At 42.5% G+C, this 20,012-nt stretch overlaps 1 protein-coding gene and 1 long non-coding RNA gene across 2 annotated transcripts in view; one reads left to right on the top strand and one right to left on the bottom strand.

Annotated features, from left to right (window-relative positions):
• PIGV (phosphatidylinositol glycan anchor biosynthesis class V) overlaps positions 1-20,012 on the top strand; it is a 145,482-nt gene that overhangs the window by 43,990 nt on the left and 81,480 nt on the right. The gene's annotated exons all lie outside the window — the stretch shown is intronic.
• LOC144823795 (uncharacterized) overlaps positions 557-20,012 on the bottom strand; it is a 184,706-nt gene continuing 165,250 nt past the window's right edge. Inside the window, exons 3-6 of the long non-coding RNA XR_013608839.1 lie at positions 2,559-2,647; positions 1,871-1,975; positions 1,714-1,783; positions 557-1,260 (exon numbers count right to left, since the gene is read on the bottom strand). This is a non-coding gene — a long non-coding RNA (uncharacterized LOC144823795). The remainder of the gene's footprint in view (positions 1,261-1,713; positions 1,784-1,870; positions 1,976-2,558; positions 2,648-20,012) is intronic.

Raw genomic sequence — 20,012 nt, 5'->3', positions numbered from 1 at the left:
ACACATGACTGCTGACTTGCCTCTTAGTTCATTATTTGCATTTTTATCAGGGGGCGGCACGAATGTTTCTCAAATCATGTTTAAAAACTATCACTTTTAATAAATACATAACTAAAGCTTAAAGTAGCAGCACACTGTCATCTGCAATCAGCAGATTTTACATTGATATGGAAACAGAATGTGTCACTAGCATGAGGTTTTAAAACTATATAGTGTACAATGTTTGGAAATAAAGTTTCTGAAAATATTTGTCATTTGCACATCACCAAGTAAAGTGTTCGGATTTGTTTTGCTCCTATTTAGATCTGTGTTTTGTTTATCACACTTCTGAATTACAAAAAAGTTCTTACATAATTCCTGATATATTTTGAAATACTTGTACTATTCATTTACAAGCTGTTTAAATGTTGTTGGAGAAAAAAACTGACATTTTACATCTTTTTTTTCTCAGCGCATTTAACAAAAAGTATTAACTGTAATAAGAGGAAGAAAAGTAAAAAACAGGAACAGATAAGCAACAATTAGTAAATAGACAAACTGACATTTGACCTCTGTCCTTGAACATACAGCAAATGTGTCAAGACAAAAACAAGATTTATAGGCGTCTTTATTGCTCAGTCACTTTCTGAATGAACAGAACACCTGTTTCTTCTACCTTAAGTTTACTCGCCAGCATGGATGAGTAAGTGCTAAAAATAGCTCGACCTGATAAAATCTCACTCACAATTGCGAGTGGGTGAGGGGATTATTCGAGGCCTGTAGTGACATGCTCTCCTGAACAGAATAGGTTTATTAATGTTATCTAAAATACATGATAGAGTAGTCCGTTATAACCTAGGAGAAATCAACAGTAGCTGTATTAAATCTACTCTATACTGGTAAATATCAAAGGCCCCCTGACTTCTTGATTAATTAAATCCTAGGACAGGGAAAAAGCATATTTGTAAATATCTTTCCTAGGCAATCACAACCATATACATGCACAAATTAGAGGAGGACTTGAGAAGAAAACAAGGAACTATGCAAGGTTTGTAACAATAAAAATAATTTTGTTCTTCTTTTATTCAAAATCACAAAATGAGTGTAGTTAAAATTCAGTAAACTGAAAAGTACATCAATAATTCATAAAAATACACAACAATCACTTGATCCTAAATACAACAAATAAATTAAAAGTATCCTTCATAAAGAAACAGCAGTAAATATCGACGTGCGTTTCGGTATTATACACGCCTTCTGCAGGAAATTACCACCAGTGACCTACAAAATTAAAAAATAAATTTACATATTGTAGAATACAAACAATATTTTCCCTATTACGTTTAATAGTCTTTCTTTCACTAAAACATCATATTGTTAAAGAACAAACTGGCAATGACTCATATATAATCATATTAAACAAAATACATGAGCTACACATAGCACAATAATTCACTTTTATATAACATAGTTCTTATTTCCATAGTCCATCCAACATTTTATATATACAATGTCTAATACTCCTATATTTATAGTCTAAAACGAGTACTGAGATTACTCCACTGTGGTTATCACAAAGGCAGGGAAAGGGGGATGATAAAAAAGGGGAAGGGGAAGGGAGGCGTGGGGGGGGAGAGGAAGGGGGGAGAAAGGGAACAAAAAAGGGGGGGATGAAAAAGGATATAAACCAGATATGAACAAAAATAAAAAGTCATATTCTTAGTGATAACTTACTTTTAGAATTCTCGTAGACATGCAAGACTTGGATGGTATCGCAATGATTCTTATAGAATGATAAAAACCTCTGAAAAGCAAAAATTGCGTTTATATAATATTCAGAAGGCAACTATTCATCATCTGCTCACCAAAGTTAGGTTAAAATATAACTTACTTAGGTTAAGTTAGAGAGCCTATTCCCTTTAAATGATGTCGGGAACAAGGACTACGATAGTTGGACGGCTCGTTTTATTTAAAAAAGACAGTCTTCTGTGTTATACTAGAAAAATAAACAAAAAGATAATTTTGTGAACTTTCATTAAGAGCGGGTTCATTGATATCTTACTGATTAAATGAGTAAATGAGTCATATCCTAGGCTCTATAACATGTTTTTAAGACTGCCTAGGAATCAGAAAAAGCAGTCGATAAACAACGGTACATATCTCCTATCGGGCCGGGATCCAAACTCCAAGGCATCGAGACTAATATACCTACAGCTTAGTTATATCTATGGTTAACCTGACAAAAGTCAGGGTAAGGGATAGAGCAGAGATCAACTTCTAATCAATACAAACCGAAATACGATAAAATTATACCACAGGCCATCTTGTTAATGGTAAGACATCACCTATATGTTAACTAAAAGAGAACTCAACCGCTAACGCAATACATTTTGTATCATAAATCCTTAATAAAGGACTGACTCTTCCACGATGTAAATTGCTGAAAAGGGTTCATGCCGACTAACCTGGTCCTCAGAATAGAAATGAACAAACGCTATGTGTGAATATCCCATATAATGCACGTTTCCTAAATAAAAGCGTATCAGATAAATAACGTACACACAAAAGCCAATGACTACCTGTATGTAACTGATACAAAGATGTGGATAGTGGCCGAAGGGATCCACGGATAGAGGAGCGATTATGTCCGAATGCAGCACGATAATTACTGTTAAGATAAACCAAAGAAAGGGCTATTTTAGGAAAAAATTATTATATAAAACCGATAAAACAGATACATGATCTCAGTAAACCAAATGAAAAAGAATTAAAAACAGGATAGACAAGGCGAAAGCAGGGCAAATTACCTTGCTTCGAGTCGTGTATATCTTTTTCCCTTCAGCCTCGTCGACGGGTGTTGGCGTCTGACGTCATACACAGGAAGTAGTCCAGTAAATCGGACCCTCCCCGTATGTGCTTTATATAGTCTCTTGTCTATCTTTATTGGGTAAAAATAAAACACCGATGGCGGACTAATTGTGTAAACCCATCACTAACGGAAATACCTGGTGTAAAAAGTAATATTAATATTAGATGAACAAAAAATAAATATAAAAAACCTAAAAAGGAAAAAGTATATATCCAAAACTACGATACGGTCAAAGACTAAGGTGTTCAAAGACCACAAGTATTTTTTCTATATCTATTGTAAACATCTCACGGGTGAGATCTCCAGTATACTTTTGTGTATTAATTAATGGAAAATAATACCAATATAGTAAAAAACAATAAGGAATAATAATCACAAATTCACCTATATAGACAAAAGAGAAAGAAAAAATTTGATCCCTAAAGTGAAAATAGTAATTTAATATAGCCTTTCCAAGACGAGGGATCACATATATCCGGCATTCCAAAGAGATAGAAAAAACACGTACCCAGGTTGCGAGAAATAGACTTTTTATATAATCCTTTCACAATAACGAGAAAACTTCCCATCATAATGGAAAGAGTCTTCCTCGTTCAGTAAATATACTGTTTTCAAAATATGCAATCGTGGGCAAGTATTTTAATTCACGGAGACGCCATTTTCTTCTTTATCACATATGAGAGCACCTTCAAATACACGAGTTCAGCACGTCTGCTGTACAGAAAACTCTTTTGTTTGATTTAATAAATTAAACATTAGCTCCATAAAGAATACAAATCTACCCACTATAAGATACACATGACTGCTGACTTGCCTCTTAGTTCATAATTTGCATTTTTGTCAGGGGGGCGGCACGAATGTTTCTCAAATCATGTTTAAAAACTATCACTTTTAATAAATACATAACTAAAGCTTAAAATAGCAGCACACTGTCATCTGCAATCAGCAGATTTTACATTGATATGGAAACAGAATGTGTCACTAGCATGAGGTTTTAAAACTATATAGTGTACTATGTTTGGAAATAAAGTTTCTGAAAATATTTGTCATTTGCACATCACCAAGTAAAGTGTTCGGATTTGTTTTGCTTCTATTTAGATCTGTATTTTGTTTATCACACTTCTGAATTACAAAAAAGTTCTTACATAATTCCTGATATATTTTGAAATACTTGTACTATTCATTAACAAGCTGTTTAAATGTTGTTAGAGAAAAAAACTGACATTTTACATCTTTTTTTTCTCAGCGCATTTAACAAAAAGCATTAACTGTAATAAGAGGAAGAAAAGTAAAAAACAGGAACAGATCAGCAACAATTAGTAAATAGACAAACTGACATTTGACCTCTGTCCTTGAACATACAGCAAATGTGTCAAGACAAAAACAAGATTTATAGGCGTCTTTATTGCTCAGTCACTTTCTGAATGAACAGAACACCTGTTTCTTCCACCTTAAGTTTACTCGCCAGCATGGATGAGTAAGTGCTAAAAATAGCTCGACCTGATAAAATCTTACTCACAATTGCGAGTGGGCGAGGGGATTATTCGAGGCCTGTAGTGACATGCTTTCCTGAACAGAATAGGTTTATTAATGTTATCTAAAATACATGATTGAGTAGTCCGTTATAACCTAGGAGAAATCAACAGTAGCTGTATTAAATCTACTCCATGAAAGTTGAACCAGAAAAGCTTGTAACTGCTAGACTACCAAGCGCGCAATTACAGAGGAGCTAAATGACTGGTCTAGTCTAGCTTTAGGGATGGGGACAGCAACATAGTAATCCCTCAGCGGTATGCATGTCATAAAGACGGTCTAGGAGGCACGTGCATTTCGGTCACAAGAAATAGTAACTGGCCAGACACTCATGCCACATGTCAGGGATAAGCCAATGCAGCAGAAGGCTGAATTTGAACCAGCGTCACATAACCAAAAAACTACCCAGTGCAGTGGTGACCCTCAACATTTTGAGCAGGTGCAGCACCAAGACTGGGAAACTTTTTTGTAGAGGATGCCACCTGTGTGCCGGTTTAGAGCTTAACTACTTAGGCTGTGTAGCTCTAAATAACAATGACTTACAAGTTGACAGCTACTTCTCAATATGTGGAAAATGTGGGACTTTCAGGATGTTTATGTGGAAAATCACTTAAGTGAGACTGATGTCAGAACTTGCATATTCGCGCACTCATCCACCTATATATTCAACTCAGTGCGTTAAGCGCCCACTCCAGAGACCTGCATGTCACTCATGCTTTAATTGTACATTCTTTGAGTGACGAAAGCTTGTACTGGTCTGCTTTGATGTATCTTTTCTGCTAGCAGTGGAAGGTTGCACTTGTTACATTCTGAGAGTGGGAAGCTTGTTTTGCTACTGCCTTCGTGTACCAATTTGGTGAGGAAGCAAACCTTGCACTACTATTGCCTGAATTGTATGTGTCCTGTGATGAGGAAAGCTTGCCCTGCTGCTGCCCTACCTATGTTTGCCACTGCAGGACGGAAGCTTGCACTATTTCTGCCCAAAGTGTAGATTTTCTCTGAAGAAGGGTTGTCTCCACTGCTTATGAAGGGGATAGAATGCACTTGCATAACATGCCCTATGAACAGTGCCTTTTCAATTTGAAGTGGGGGGGTCTGTAGTCCTGAGTTTGTTACTGTCCGCAGAAGGGGAATATTCGAGTGCCAAAACAATTTGAAAGAAAAGTGAAGCAAGGACTGTTGATCAACCTTGTTTCTAATCTTGAAGCAGGGAGACCCCAGGAACACAACTTTAATATATGTCTGAAAGTTTAACAAAAGGGAAACATTAATGTTGACCTAAGAGACATAACCTTGTTAAAACTAGGGAGCACATATCTAGGAGGCTACACAACTAATGAACAGTAGTACGCTTGGATGATGGTACTTTTTGGACCCACTGATTAACCATACCACGCCAGGGTTTCATCTTATGAGAGTACATGAAAGTATGATAATTCTGTTAGTGGTTTGGCTCTTTCATCCAGGTGTGTTGTGCTTCTTGTATGCATAAGTGTATTTACGAAGAGTGTAGAGTAGTCCTTGGAGCCTCATCCGCGCACACACGTCACCCTACTGAGCAGGTCAAAAAAGGAAAAAATTAAATTATAACTCTTTTTTTATTATCATTTTATTTTTCCCCTTGCTCAGCTGGGATGGGGCAGGGCTGCTCTGCTCGCAGGACAGGAGTGGTTTTCCCACTCCCAAGTGTGCATACGCTTTAGCCGGCCGTCTCGGGCCAGTCAAACCATCCTGCGCACTTTGCATGTTCTCCATGCAGGCTGCATTACAGCCTGCATGGAGAACATGCCCCACCTGGCAAACCACAGCGCTCAGACTAATCACAGCGCTGCGTGATTGGCTATCGGGAGGCTGGGTGCCAGGTGCTTACTGCCCCAGAAGTGGGCGAAGAGGAACGAGAGTAGGTGGCGGCGGCGGCAGACAGTTGTTTATTTTTTGTTCCCCCTCCTGCAACCTGCTTCCCCACTGTCGTTAAATGCCAACTGACACTGCTCACACTTCCTTTTAAGTGTGTTAGCTACCTGTCCTGTAGGAGTGAGATAGTCACGTGATGTTACCCCTGCTACAGACACTTAGCCTTTACTTCTTTTTTCGCTAGGGAACTCTGCGCTGACACCGTCCTTGTATCTTTGCTGTGTCATGGAGCTCGGTTTAAAACTTTTCACGACACAAAAGCCAAAGTCCAGTTGCCGTAGTCCAGTCTGCTGCTGACGAGGGCCTGTGTCACCGTTCTTCTTGTTTCGGTTGGGATCCACTTGTAGATCCTGCGGAGCATGCGGAGGGTGTTGTAGCAGGAGGAGGAGACGGCGTTGACCTGTTTAGCCATGGAGAGGGAGGAGTCGAAGATGGATCCTAGGTTGCGTGCATGGTCGGTGGGTGTTGGTGCTGTTCCCAGTGTGGTCGGCCACCAGGAGTCGTCCCAGGCTGAGGGGGTGGGTCCGAGGATGAGTACCTCCGTCTTGTCCGATTTCAGCTTCAGACCGTTGCTCCTCATCCAGTCGGCGACGGCCTTCATTCCCACGTGGAGGTTGGTTTTAGCGGTGTGTGGGTCCTTGGTGAGGGAGAGGATGAGCTGGGTGTCGTTGGCGTAGGAGATGTTGAGGTCGTGATGGCGGGCCACTTGTGCGAGGGGGGCCATGTACGTGAGCAGAGTTTACTTTTGCTTTATGTGTGAAACAAACAATTTTTGAAGCGGACTAGGAAACTTTGCAACATTTTTAGAACATACCTGAAAAGTGGCTCCATGTCACGTATAATACCTTCAGTCATTTCTAGAATTTTAGCCAACCCATAAAGAAACAGGCCTGTCAAGTATCACGTATCAGGCGTGACGCTAACGCATTTCAGTGCGGGGTTCCCGCATCACCGCACTGAAATGCATTGTCACGCATGTCACTGACCACATGGCTGCCTACTTGACGCCAGGTGCTAGAGCGCGCCGCCGCGGACAACCGTGTGTGCTCCCCGGGCCAAAGCAGAATTCACTCAATACCAGCAGCAGCAGCTCAACAGTTAAAGATCTGCTCTGCCTCTCTCCAACTCAGTGGTTGTTACAATGTTACTTACTAACAAACTGTTTGGCTGCTGCTGAAATCCGGCCTCACCTCCTCCTGGAACAGGAAGTGAGGTCGGTGACCAGAAGTGGTGGGGCCAGCCCGGGGACTCGACTGGAGGAGTTGCAGCTGTGTCGTCCGGTCGGCGCCCCTTAAACAGTCTTACTACTGAGACTGTCTGAGTCAAGTGCGCTGCTGCTAGGCCTGCGCAAGAGGGGCAATAATTTATTAAAATCCGGCCCGGCCGTATTGTTAAATCGGCGGGACGCCGGCACAGCATGATCGACCACCTACTGATAGTCACACTCAGGGTCAGTCAGCCCAGCCGCCGCATGATGATCGGGCACTGTGGGGGAGACTGCACGCAGCACAGCCGTGCGGCTCAGTCACGGTCCGTTGAGGCCACCGGAACCCCTGTGGGCACAATTGCTGAGCAAGTGGTGACTCGCACCACCACCACAGCCGTATTGATCTCGTAGACCCGACGGCCCTTACTGGCGCCAGCCGCCAGGCTGCTGAATTTGAACCACGCCAGCCCGGGACGTCAGAGTAGTTCAGCAGCAGAGTCCTGTCGTCAGAGTCCTGTGAAGCTGATAAGGAGTAAGGAGATTGGTCTGGACGAGTCTATTGCTGGAGGCGGACCGGGCAGCAAACTCGCATTACGACCCACGGTGACTCAAGGCCTGAGCCTGCCTGCAGCAGGCCTTGCAGATCAGAGTCGCTGCCTTTAATTATGGAGCGCTGCACCAAAATAAAAGGGCAGACTTTGGTTAAGCATGTTAACCGTTCAGGGAGCCCGGCAACTAACCTGCTGCCCCTGAAGGTGTCTAGGCACTTGATCTCATTATGGTAAGACAACTTTTTTCTAAGTTGATATTGTGACGTATGTGCTAACTTCGAGGTTTGCGAGGGAAAGGTTGGTGATTTTCCCAAATAGAAATCCTGTACAGTGACTGTTTCCTAAATTAATTGAAAACAAGATCTGTATTATATTAGCTCGTCTGTTTTTCCATTTACAATCCTGAAGCACTGAAATTCGTAACGTGCATTAGTGTCGTTGAGCAACATAATTTAATTTGAAAAGTACTACTTCTTCTTAAATACATTGGCAAGAAACTATCTAAAACAGTGGCCGGTATATTTTATTGCCGCGGCCTAGGCAACAGCTGTAGCCCAGCATCAGTCCATAGACCTGAACTCATTTTTCTCTTGAGTGCAGCTCTTTTATTCTCTTTCTGTGATTGACTGTCTGGCTGACAGCTCTTACCTATGTATGTGCTACAGTACATATATACATATCTTTCTTTGTGCTTAGGACTTATCTTCAACGATACAAATGGGGAATGTCATTTCTGAATGGCCATTAGTCTCTAGACACTTTACACATAACTTTTTCTGACTTTAATATTTGTTCCAGGATTTTGTGTTTAGGATTATGGAGTCCTCATCTGGGGAACTGATAAAGAAGTGCTCCTCATCCCAAAACGTACGGTGGATTAATAAAAAAAATATATGAAACTCCACACCCCTTTTGTTGCCTGTGTGAAACGTAACTATTTCTCTTTTGGTCTGTCAGCGTCTGCCATACCTTTGCATTGTCTCATGAAGGGATATACTGTTTAACACACAACAGCATCTGGGCTGTAACCTATGTGTGCCTCGGCCTCACTCACCTGAGCATTGCCCAATGCAGTGTTTGTGGCCACTGTCCAATCAGATTACAAGTGCACTAGGTTAGTTCCCTCCCATTTCTAGAGCTTTGCAACTGTTTTAAGATCTCCTTAGAATTTCTTGTTGTTCAAATGGATGTAATTTCCTATATTTATAGGTTTCTCTCATCTTCATTGCTCGATTTTGCTCGGTAGAAAGTGTCACTCATAGTCGTTGAAATGTCACTCATTATTACAGTGAAATTATGAAAATGTCACACATAGCAATCTGAAACCTTGGCAGCTATGAAGAAAGTGTGAAGGGAAAATGCAAGCCCTAAAATGGGCGAGATGGCCTTTCAGAAGCAATGAGGAACATATCACTGCTAATGGGCTAACATGAACGCTTCTTTGGGGAAAATGCCATGCTAACATAAAAATACTTTATTTACCATAACAATGTGAGCAGCAGAGATACTATGAAAGGGAAAAATGTCCTCCCCTTATCTTTCCGAACGCCCACCTGTGACTCCGACTTCATATGGTCCAGCGCCTGCTGACTAGCATGGGCCCCTTCCCCCTTTTTACTCTCTCCCCATTCTGTCCACAACACGGGGCGGCATCACCGTAGTCTACTAGACTGAAAACTGGCGATCACCGTCCAATTAAAAACTCAGCGTCTCTGGCATAAAAAATACTTCAGGTTCTAAGCTGCCTCGCTCTTTACGAAACGTGCGGCATCCGTCTGCTCTAAGAGGATGAGGCACGTGACGTGCGCGTTCCGCAGCCAATCAGCACATCGGCATTCTATATGTGCACTGTGATTGGCTGAATGCCACAAATGCTCCAATCCTAGGCCATCTTACATATTCTCTATCAGACAACTCCCAGGATCTGTATTGATTCCAACCCGGAAGTGTTGAAACTTTGGGCTAATGTCAATAGTCGAAAGATTAGCCACTGAATGCGGATGTGGTGGTGCACACACGGATGGTCCATTTAAGTAATGGACAGGTGGTCACCGTAGGTACGAAGGGGTATATAAATTCAATTTTTATACACAGTACACATCTTTGTAAACAAGTTTGCTTTCTGACTGTTAGCTAATCCTGCCCGGGGCTCATGAAACCAGGCGGGACATGAGATCAATTCATTGAAATTTGCTGGGACACAGGCGCGCAACACCCATTGGGCTCAGCGGGCTTCAGCCCCCCCCCCCCCGTCGTCTTCTTCAGCCCGGGCTAATTTGACACGCACTGAAATGACTGCGCACCTGAGCTGAGAATGTCATTTTTATGATGCTTTCTGAGGCCCAGCAGCCCGAGCCAGCCAGCCTCTGAACAGTTTCAGTGAACCCCCTGCCCCCACCTCTTGTTTTCCTTCACTGGGCCGAGGTGATATCCTTGCCTGAAGGCAGGGATTTCACCTAAGCACTTGATGTGTTAAGCATGGGGTGGGAGTGGGAAGATGCACACAGCAGGGGGAAAGGGACGGCCAGTGCAGGTGATGCTTTTCCTTTGTAAAGGAATTTCTGCTGGTGTCATAGCCCAGGGTTTGCTGTGTGGGCACTTGTATGGATGTGTATTACATACAAGTGCACAGACAGCAAACCCTGGGCTATGAGGGCAGCAAAAAATTAATTTACAAAGGAAAAGCTTCACGTGCACTGGACATCCCTTTGCCCCTGCTGTCTGTGCACTTGTAGGGAATTCACATCGAGGGCACTGCTCACCAGATAAAGGGTGAATAGGGCCATGCATCTTTTTGCATCCAAGGGCACCAACGATGCAGAAGCAGAGGAGGCCCTGGCAAGGAGAAACCAGGAAACATTTGACCCACACCTGTCTACACTGAGATCTTCGGGAGGGGCAGGATGCCAGGATCAGCCCAACTCAACTGAATAGTATCAGAAGAGCAGGCAGCCGTTTTGTTATGTAAGTTTCAGTAACTTTAATGCATTCTAAAGCACAGCATTACCTACTGCCTGCATATCTAGGTTACTCTATGTGAATGTTGTTTTTGACTTACATACATGGAAACGTCAAAGAGGAGAGTTCCCTCCGAATATGCAAATGTAGTGTAAGTTTGTAGTGTTCATTTTTTGGGGTGCTAGTGGGTAACTCTAGGGTTCAGGGTGGGTGTGGGTTTTAGGGTGCCAGGGAGTAATTTTATTGTTCAGGGTAGGTTACGGATTGGGGTGACAGGGAGTAATTTTAGGGTTCAGGGTGGGTATGGGTTTTGGTGTGCCAGGGGTAATTTTAGGGTTTAGGGTGGTCAAGGTTTTTGGGGTGCTATGGGGTTAATTTATTTATTTAATTTATTTATTCAAAGTTTTATATAGCGCGAACAAGATCTTAACAGATATCAGAGCGCTTCACAGGGGGGGGAGAGGGCAACAGGAGGGTGAGTAGACATAATAATTGGGTACAGTATAGTGAACGGTAGCATAATAGGATAACAGTCATGTGCTAATAAGATACAGGTAAACACTCAGACAGTGAAATAAGGCGGTGCAGAGTCTTTGATCTAACTACAATAGAGATCATTAAATAGCAGAGAACACTCAAATAGACAATAATATAAGACGGTGCTGAGTCTGAGCTATCTACAATACAGATCAAGAGATAACAATAAACATTCAAATAGACATTAGAATAAGGCGGTGCAGAGACTCTGATCCAGCTACCATAGAGATCAGTAGATACCAGTAAACACTCAAAAGACAATACTATAGGACGGTGCAGAGTCTTTGATCCAACTGCAAAGAGGTCAGGAGGTCATGAATAAAAAGTTATTGGATCATTAAGTATCCAACGTTACAAAATCGGTGCAAAGTCTCTGAGCAGCAACAGTAAGGATCAGGTGAACTTGGCCATAAGGATGGCTTTCACTTCTTTCTTGAAGAGTGCAGTGGAGGAGATAATCCTCGTTTCAGGAGGGAGTGCATTCCAGATCCTGGGTGCCATTCCTGAGAAGGATTCAGAAAAGGGGGTGGTGATGAACAGAGTGTCTGAATTAAGCAGACCACTCTTACCCAGTCCAAAGATCAGGGCTTGATCCATCACCGTTATTTAGCTCACTGCCCCATCCCAGCTCAGAACCTGGCTATATGCAAATTAGTCTGTCCCTGGCCCAGTGCATCATGGGAACAGGGCAGACCAAACTACCAAGCCAATTCTTCACCAGAAAGGAGACAAGCTTCCGGGGACCGGTTTCTGCCATTTCAGGCGTCGTCGGCCCGGCTTGCTTGAATCCTGATGGAGCAGTGAGCAAGGGACTCATGTCTGAGTATACCCTTCCACGCTTATGGTGGACAAAATGATTCAGAAAAGGGGGTGGTGATGAACAGAGTGTCTGAATTAAGCAGACCACTCTTACCCAGTCCAAAGATCAGGGCTTGATCCATCACCGTTATTTAGCTCACTGCCCCATCCCAGCTCAGAACCTGGCTATATGCAAATTAGTCTGTCCCTGGCCCAGTGCATCATGGGAACAGGGCAGACCAAACTACCAAGCCAATTCTTCACCAGAAAGGAGACAAGCTTCCGGGGACCGGTTTCTGCCATTTCAGGCGTCGTCGGCCCGGCTTGCTTGAATCCTGATGGAGCAGTGAGCAAGGGACTCATGTCTGAGTATACCCTTCCACGCTTATGGTGGACAAAATGATTCAGAAAAGGGAGTGGTGATGAACAGAGTGTCTGAATTAAGCAGACCACTCTTACCCAGTCCAAAGATCAGGGCTTGATCCATCACCGTTATTTAGCTCACTGCCCCATCCCAGCTCAGAACCTGGCTATATGCAAATTAGTCTGTCCCTGGCCCAGTGCATCATGGGAACAGGGCAGACCAAACCACCAAGCCAAATCAGGTTCTGAATTGGGATGGTGCAGTGAGCTAAAAAACGGTGATGGATCAAGCCCTGATCTTTTGACTGGGTAGGAGTGTTCTGCTTAATTCAGATACTCTGTCCATCACCACCCCCCTTTTTGAATCATTCCTGAGAAGGAGCGTTTGTAAGTTTTTTCCTTACGGAATCTGCGAGGTTTCAGGAGCAGACTTTTTGTACTTCTATTGGATCTCGAGCCTCCTGATATAGTCAACTTTTGAGTGAGGTAGTTGGGAGCCTTGTGGTGTATGGCTGAGTGTGTCATAACAGCAATTTTCAGTTGTATTCTGGCTTCGAAGGGAAGCCATTTCAGGGATTTCAAGTCAGGGGTTATATGAGAGTGTTTCCTTGAGCCCGAAATGAGTCTCGCGGCAGCATTTAAGGAGGCTCTTAGGGGTGCTGTTGTTGTTTGAGGGAGACCACTGAGGGCCACAATTCCATAGTCTATGCGGGGGATGACTAGGGCTTGTACAGTAGTTAGGAAATCTTTGGCTGGGAGGAAGGGTTTGAGTTTCCTCAGAGTGTTGATTTGGAAGTTAGCTCCTTTCGTTGCTTTGCTAATGTGCTGTTGCATATTGAGATTTGCGTCAAGTGTGATACCTAAGGATTTCGCCGAGTCCACGATGGTGGGTCGGACATTGAGTGCTGTTAGGTGATTGAGCCATATTTGGGTGGTGGTAATTTTCGCAGGGGGTGATATCAGGAGGAACTCCGTTTTCAACGCATTTAGTTTGAGGTGATTGTCGGCCAACCAAGATTGGGTGTTCCTAAGTGTGCAGTTCAGAAGTTTGATATCTTACGGGGATTGTACCTTTAGGTAAAGTTGAGTGTCATCGGCATACATATGGAAGTGTACATTGGATGCTTGGAGCAGGGTAGCGAGTGGTTCCATGATGAGGTTGAACAGCGTGGGTGAGAGGGAAGATCCTTGTGGAATTTCAGGGTTCAGGGTGTGTTTTTGGATGTGAGGGGGGAATTTAAGGGTTCAGGGTGGGTGTGGGTTTTCGGGTGTCAGGGGGCAATTTTAGGGTTCAGGGTGGGTATGGGTTTTGGGGTGCCAGGGGGTAATTTTAGGGTTTAGGGTGGTAATGGGTTTTGGGGTGCCATGGAGTTCATTTTAGGGTTCAGTGTGGGTATGGGTTTTAGGGTGTGAGGGGGGGACATGTCAGGTTTCAGGGTGGGTGTGGGTTTTCAGGTGTCAGGGGGGCAATTTTAGGGTTCAGGGTGGCAATTTTAGGGTTCATGGTGGGTATGGGTTTTGGGGTGCCAGGGGAGAATTTAATGTTCAGCATGGGTATGGGTTTTGGGGTGCCAGGGGTAATTTTAAGGTTCAGGGTGGATATGGGTTTTGGGGGGCAAGGGTGTAATTTTAGGGATCATCGCGGGTATGAGTTTTGGGGCTCCAGGGGGGTGATTTTAGGGTTCACAGTGGTAATGGGTTTTGGGGTGCCAGGGGGTAATTTTAGGGTTCAGGGTGGGTATGGGTTGTGGGGTGCTAGGGGGGTACTTTTGGGGTTCAGGGTGGTAATGGATTTGAGGGGGCAAGGGTGTAATTTTAGGGATCAGTGCGGGTATGGGTTTTGGGGTGCCAGAGGTAATTTTAGGGTTCAGGGTGGGTATGGGTTTTGGGGGTAAGGGTGTAATTTTAGGGATCAGCGGGTATGGGGTTTGGGGATCTAGGGGGATGATTTCAGGGTGGTAATGGGTTTTGGGGTGCGAGGGGGTAATTTTAGGGTTGCATGTTTTCTCCGCTTGACTTGAGCATTAATCAATCCTGATTGCCACTTATTAAGCAAGTAAGTCATTTGTATTCATGTTCGATTAATTCAAATCATTACATGTCTATAAAGTATAAAATAAAATGACAGATACTACAGCCGGTGACTCCTAAGCCAAGTTAAAAGAAACAGTTAAAACAAGGTAAAAGTCAGTTTAAATAGTTTTAGCACCTTAGAGCATGAGAAATGTCGTGTGAAAGTAGGAAAAAAGTGCAGAGTGCAAACTCTGCCTCGTGATGCTTGTGCTGAAGCTGCTTAGCAACTGGGCAACTCAGGATGTTTTTATCTAGACTGGTTGAATCGTGTGTTCAAGACTGGCGATCTGGCACCATGCGAGGCCGCATGGTCATGGTGAATTCTGCATGTAGTCGTTGATGTTGTCAATGCTGGTTGACAGCTCTCTTGAAAGTTGAATGCTGACCCTGTGGTGTACCGCCAGGAGCTATTGTCATCCTTAAGTGACTTAAGTAAGTGAGAGACTTATAAGGCTTGCAAATTTCCCCAGTCTGGCTAGGGTGCTCGGCATGTTTTAAGAGAAGCACAGATCCGTAGCCTCTCTGCAGCAACTGATGCCTTTAGACCAAAACAAGGGAAGGAGCAGGCAACGTCACTCCTTGGCCAGTTTGGGGCAGCAGCACAGCAGATGGAGCTAAGATTCTTTGTGATAGTTGCATAGCCTGCATGAGATTGCCGCCTCTTGACAGGACCAAGCAGGATTGAAGTCTGAGATTGGCAAAGCGATCAGCCTCATGAAGAGAATTTTCTTTCGAGCCTGGGCTGAAAGTGCATGTTGAAAATAAGACTGTGACTTCCCCGGGGTGTAAAATACATCCAACGTCTTGGTCATGGGGCTGATGTCTTTAGTTTGTTATATGGTGAACACTTATCTCAGAGGTTAATATGTAAACTAGTAATTCATTTAACCCATATTGTCTCATAAGCAGAGTTTGTCAATTTGAAAGGGAACAAGATTATATTCTTCAAAGGAGACAATTTTACTTAGTATCCAAGAGTCTAAAATAATAATGTTCCTAGCACTGTGAGAGACAATAATAAACATAGGGTCTGTCATAGTTCAATTTTAAATTCACATATCACCTATGCACTGCACTTATTTCCCACACAAATCGATTTTCTCTCTTCTGGTAATCTAGACAGGAGTTTAGTTTTCTCTTCTGAATATTAGAACCAAAACATCCTCGGGCTCACAGATCCTTATGATGGGGTTATAGCCCTTAGTGTCACCAAAGTGACTTCAAGAGGAGACCCAGATGATGAAGTATGTCACCAATTGGTGAGTGATGGGAATCCGTTTATTTTAGTAGGACTTCTTATTTAAATAGGACTCTTCGTTACAGTGGCGTACATATTAAGACTTGCTCTCAGAGTTTATAGTGCTAGGAACATCATTATTATTTTAGACCCTTGGATACTTGTGGTATATAAATGTTGTGAATTGGGGCAAGGTATCCAGGCAGGTCTTAAAAAACTGCCTCAGACCCTATCCAAAATGGTGTATTTTTTGACCATTTTACTTAGCCATCAGCTAGCTGTTCAGCCATATGAGCTTTTCAGCCCCTTGATGCCAGAAGGATTACCAACCCAACACATAGGTTTTTTGTGGAAATAGGCAAAATGCATGGTTATCCACCTGGTAAAATGTTTGCTATCTGAACTTAAATATTTTGTAATCCAATATATGCCTGTAGGACTTGGCTAACTCTAATGTGTAGTCTAGGACTGCATATGATTGTTCTCAGATAACGGTGTATTGAGGAGTGGCATCTTACTGAAATGCTTCTTTGAAGGACGCAGATTCCAGGTGAGATTAGCATTCAAGGCTTGTTCCCCTACTTTGTACTGGTCCTGAGATGGGTGATTTCTTTCCGTAATATCCTAGAAGATGTTTTCTGCTATTTGCCAGACCTCATATGAATTGCTTCAGGATTATACCTGTGTTAAAGTTAGATTAGAGCTGAATACATTTATAGAGCATAATATTCACCCTAAGAGCATCTCAACGCTAATAACTCTAAAACATGATTTGGCTGTGCCATGAAGAAAGATTTAGCAAAATAAGATTTTTTTCAATGCTGCCCTGAAAGAGAGATGAGAGCAAATAGGTTTTATTCACAATTGTAGGGTGTTGCCCAGTTGGGGGCCCAGCAAGGGAAGAGAGTGTCTTCCCACCTAAGCTTTTTTTATGTGTGTGATATAAAATAGGAACTGAGAGTTGGAACCAACATTTGATTTTGGAGAGTAAAGCTTGAAGTGAAACATAAAGAGATTTTTCCAGCCCGTAAAAACCTCACTGCAGAAAGCATAGAGCTTTAAATTTGATTATTTGTTCTACTGTTAACCAGTGCAGGACAACACAAGGCTGTGTAATCCTGTCAAATACCTCTTGGCTGAAGGCTCCTCTTACTGCCATAATTTAAATGTGTTGAAGTTGTCTCTGTGATTAATTGGGCAAGCCATGAAAAAGATTGCCATAATATATCCTGGCCAGAACACAGGCAAAGTGACCTCCGGATGTAACTGGGGGCTCAGCGATAGGAGAATCTTTTGACTGTTTCTAATTGAAAAACCAAGCAACTTTGATCTGATCTTGCTGGGAAAACGAGGGCGGGGGCTCAGTGAAGAATCAAAGTGATTTATCTTTAGTTGATGGCTCAGGAAAATTACTGAAAGAAGTAGACAAAACGCTTTCATACCAACTCTCCGGGTGGTTCCCAGCTATTATAATTTTTATTTTGTTATTGGCATTGAGCTGTAAAGAATGGCTGCCATCCAACCCTGAACAGCCGATAGATATAAAGGCAGATTGGTCCAGGACTGAGCGGCGATAGCCAAGCCACACAACAAGCTGGGTGCCATCAGTGTTAGAAATTGTCAAGCTCCAAAATGATCTGATGAGGGAAAACAGCAGGTGTGTATATAGGGGAACAACCTTTACAACGAAGGTACTGTTACCACGCAACTTTTACAACGCAAGTTGTTACAACGACTTGCGCTGGGGGGCGCTCCAGGATAGTAAATAGTTTAATTTATTATCCAACTCCTTCCCTACTATCCACGTGGACTGGAGTTGGAATAGTAAATTAAAATATTTACTATCCAGCGCCCCCCAACGCAAGTCGTTGTAACAACTTGCGTTGTAAAAGTTGCGTAGTAACGGCACGCGTTGTAAAAGTACGCGTTGTAACGTCGTACATCCGTGTGTATAAGTTAAATAACATAGGACAAAATGAAGAGCACTGGGCAACTTAAACTGGGAATGGATGTGGAGGCACCACCACTGACTGTGATTGTTCTTTAAGAAAAGAGTTGATTGCAGCCAAATTCCTTAAGCAGACTGAGAAGAATCTCATGGTCCACATGTCAAAAGTTGCGGACAGGTCGAGCAAAAGGATTATGGTAGAATCCCCTTGATCTCCATAGAATCTCAGTTCATCAAGTGCCTGAGCCAAGTCCGCGTCTGTGCTACTTCCTGGTCGGAACCCAACTGCCAGGCATCAAGTTAGTCTGTTTCTTATAAAAACCTTGAAAGTGATTGGTCTATAATTCACTAGCTTGGATCAGTAATTTTTAACAGTATTCTTACCACACATTTCTTCGAAACCCTATCTGTAAGACCTGTGGAAATAGATACATTCATGTTTGTCAGGACAGGGGTGCCCACCGAAGAACAGGAAGTAGGATGGAGATAGGACATGGACAGCAGGTGATTCTGATTTAATATTTGTCAACACCAGTTCAAACTCACTTTGATTTTGGTTGGGGCAAACTGTGCCCAGTTGCAGCATGAGGAAAACAATTGCATCCAACCTGTCCTTTCTGCTGAAGTGCCAGGGGATTTTAATGCCGTCATAAATCTTCTTAATCCTAGATGTGAAAAATATAATGCTACTTCATCACAAAACTCTTGCAATGAGGAAGGCAAGCACGCAGAAAAAGGCAACTTTGTGAGATCCCTTAAGGGAAGTGAAACATTTTGTAGAAGGTGAAGTAACTATCAGAATAGAATCCTGCATAAAATTTGCTTTAGCTTGTAAAATCTTATTTTTTATAGATTTTAAATGTTTTGCATAGGCAGTCAGATCTGAGGAATCATATGTTTGTCATTTCTGTTCTGCTACTCTTTAATGCCCCTGAATAACATTTATTGGTTGTTTTGGACGGGGCGCGTTTGAGGTCTTCTATAGCAACCTTCTTATCAAGTGACTTGTCTAATGTATCGTTGAAGTAAGTTGCTGCTTCATCTGCAGTGCTAAAATGAGAAATGCTTGATGGACAAATTTAATAGCATTACAAAGCATGATTCAGTCAACCTTATTTCAGGATCTTGCCATCCTTACATTTGGTTTTTGTGGGAAAGATTTTTTATTTCCTAAGTGAATCCAACGTTTTATTAATTATGATCTGACAATACCACATCACAGGATTCTGTATAGATTAATGGGAACATCCATTGTCCAGAATTGGTCAAGAGTATGGTACCTGTTATGTGTAGACATCTGAATAAATTAAGATTATCCAAATGTGTTCATAGTGTCATGAAGGATAAAGTAACTGGATCGTTTGACTTAGTGATATAGATATTGAAATCACCCCAAACTATGAGTGTTTAATAGTGCAGGATTGTATGAACAGTTAAAGCATGCATTTCTGGCAAAGACATTAAAAATTGATTTGGGGCGGTAGATTAGTTAAAAAAAAAAAATAGCGAAGGGGATCATAAAACGTCTACTAATTAGACTATCCCGCACTTGCAAATCAATCAAAGGGCAATTTAGATGGCCTCTATAGATCAAAGCCTCTCCACCATTTCTTCTGGAGTCTCCGTTAACATGAAAGAGTTTGTGAAAGAATTTGTAATCTTCTGGAAATGCCATTGCTAAGTATTGTGTTAAAAAGTCATTCATCCAGAGTTCAAGCCTGTTCCTGCAACAGATCATAAACATGCACCTTATGAGCTGAAAGAGAGTGCACATTTATTAACCCTTCTCCTGCAGTTTAAAGATAGAATTGTTTTATCAATACATTTTGAGGATTTTTATTAGATTGCCAACTTCCAGATTTTGTTATATAGCTTCAAGATGTCACGTTATCCATCCTCCCTGCACAGTCCCCTTTGGCGAAGGCAACTCACTGGGAAGACTAGCTCTCAGAGTTGGATGCATAAAGTGACACAAGTATGGCGTATTTACTTGGCTATCCAAGCCTACATTCAATATTGACTCCGTAGCGTTTTTAGGACTAGTC

Source organism: Lissotriton helveticus, chromosome 3_1 (genome assembly GCF_964261635.1).
Source record: "Lissotriton helveticus chromosome 3_1, aLisHel1.1, whole genome shotgun sequence".
Lineage (NCBI taxonomy): Eukaryota > Metazoa > Chordata > Amphibia > Caudata > Salamandridae > Lissotriton > Lissotriton helveticus.
The sequence above is the reverse complement of the archived record's forward strand: the minus strand, read 5'-3'. Positions and strand labels throughout refer to the sequence as shown.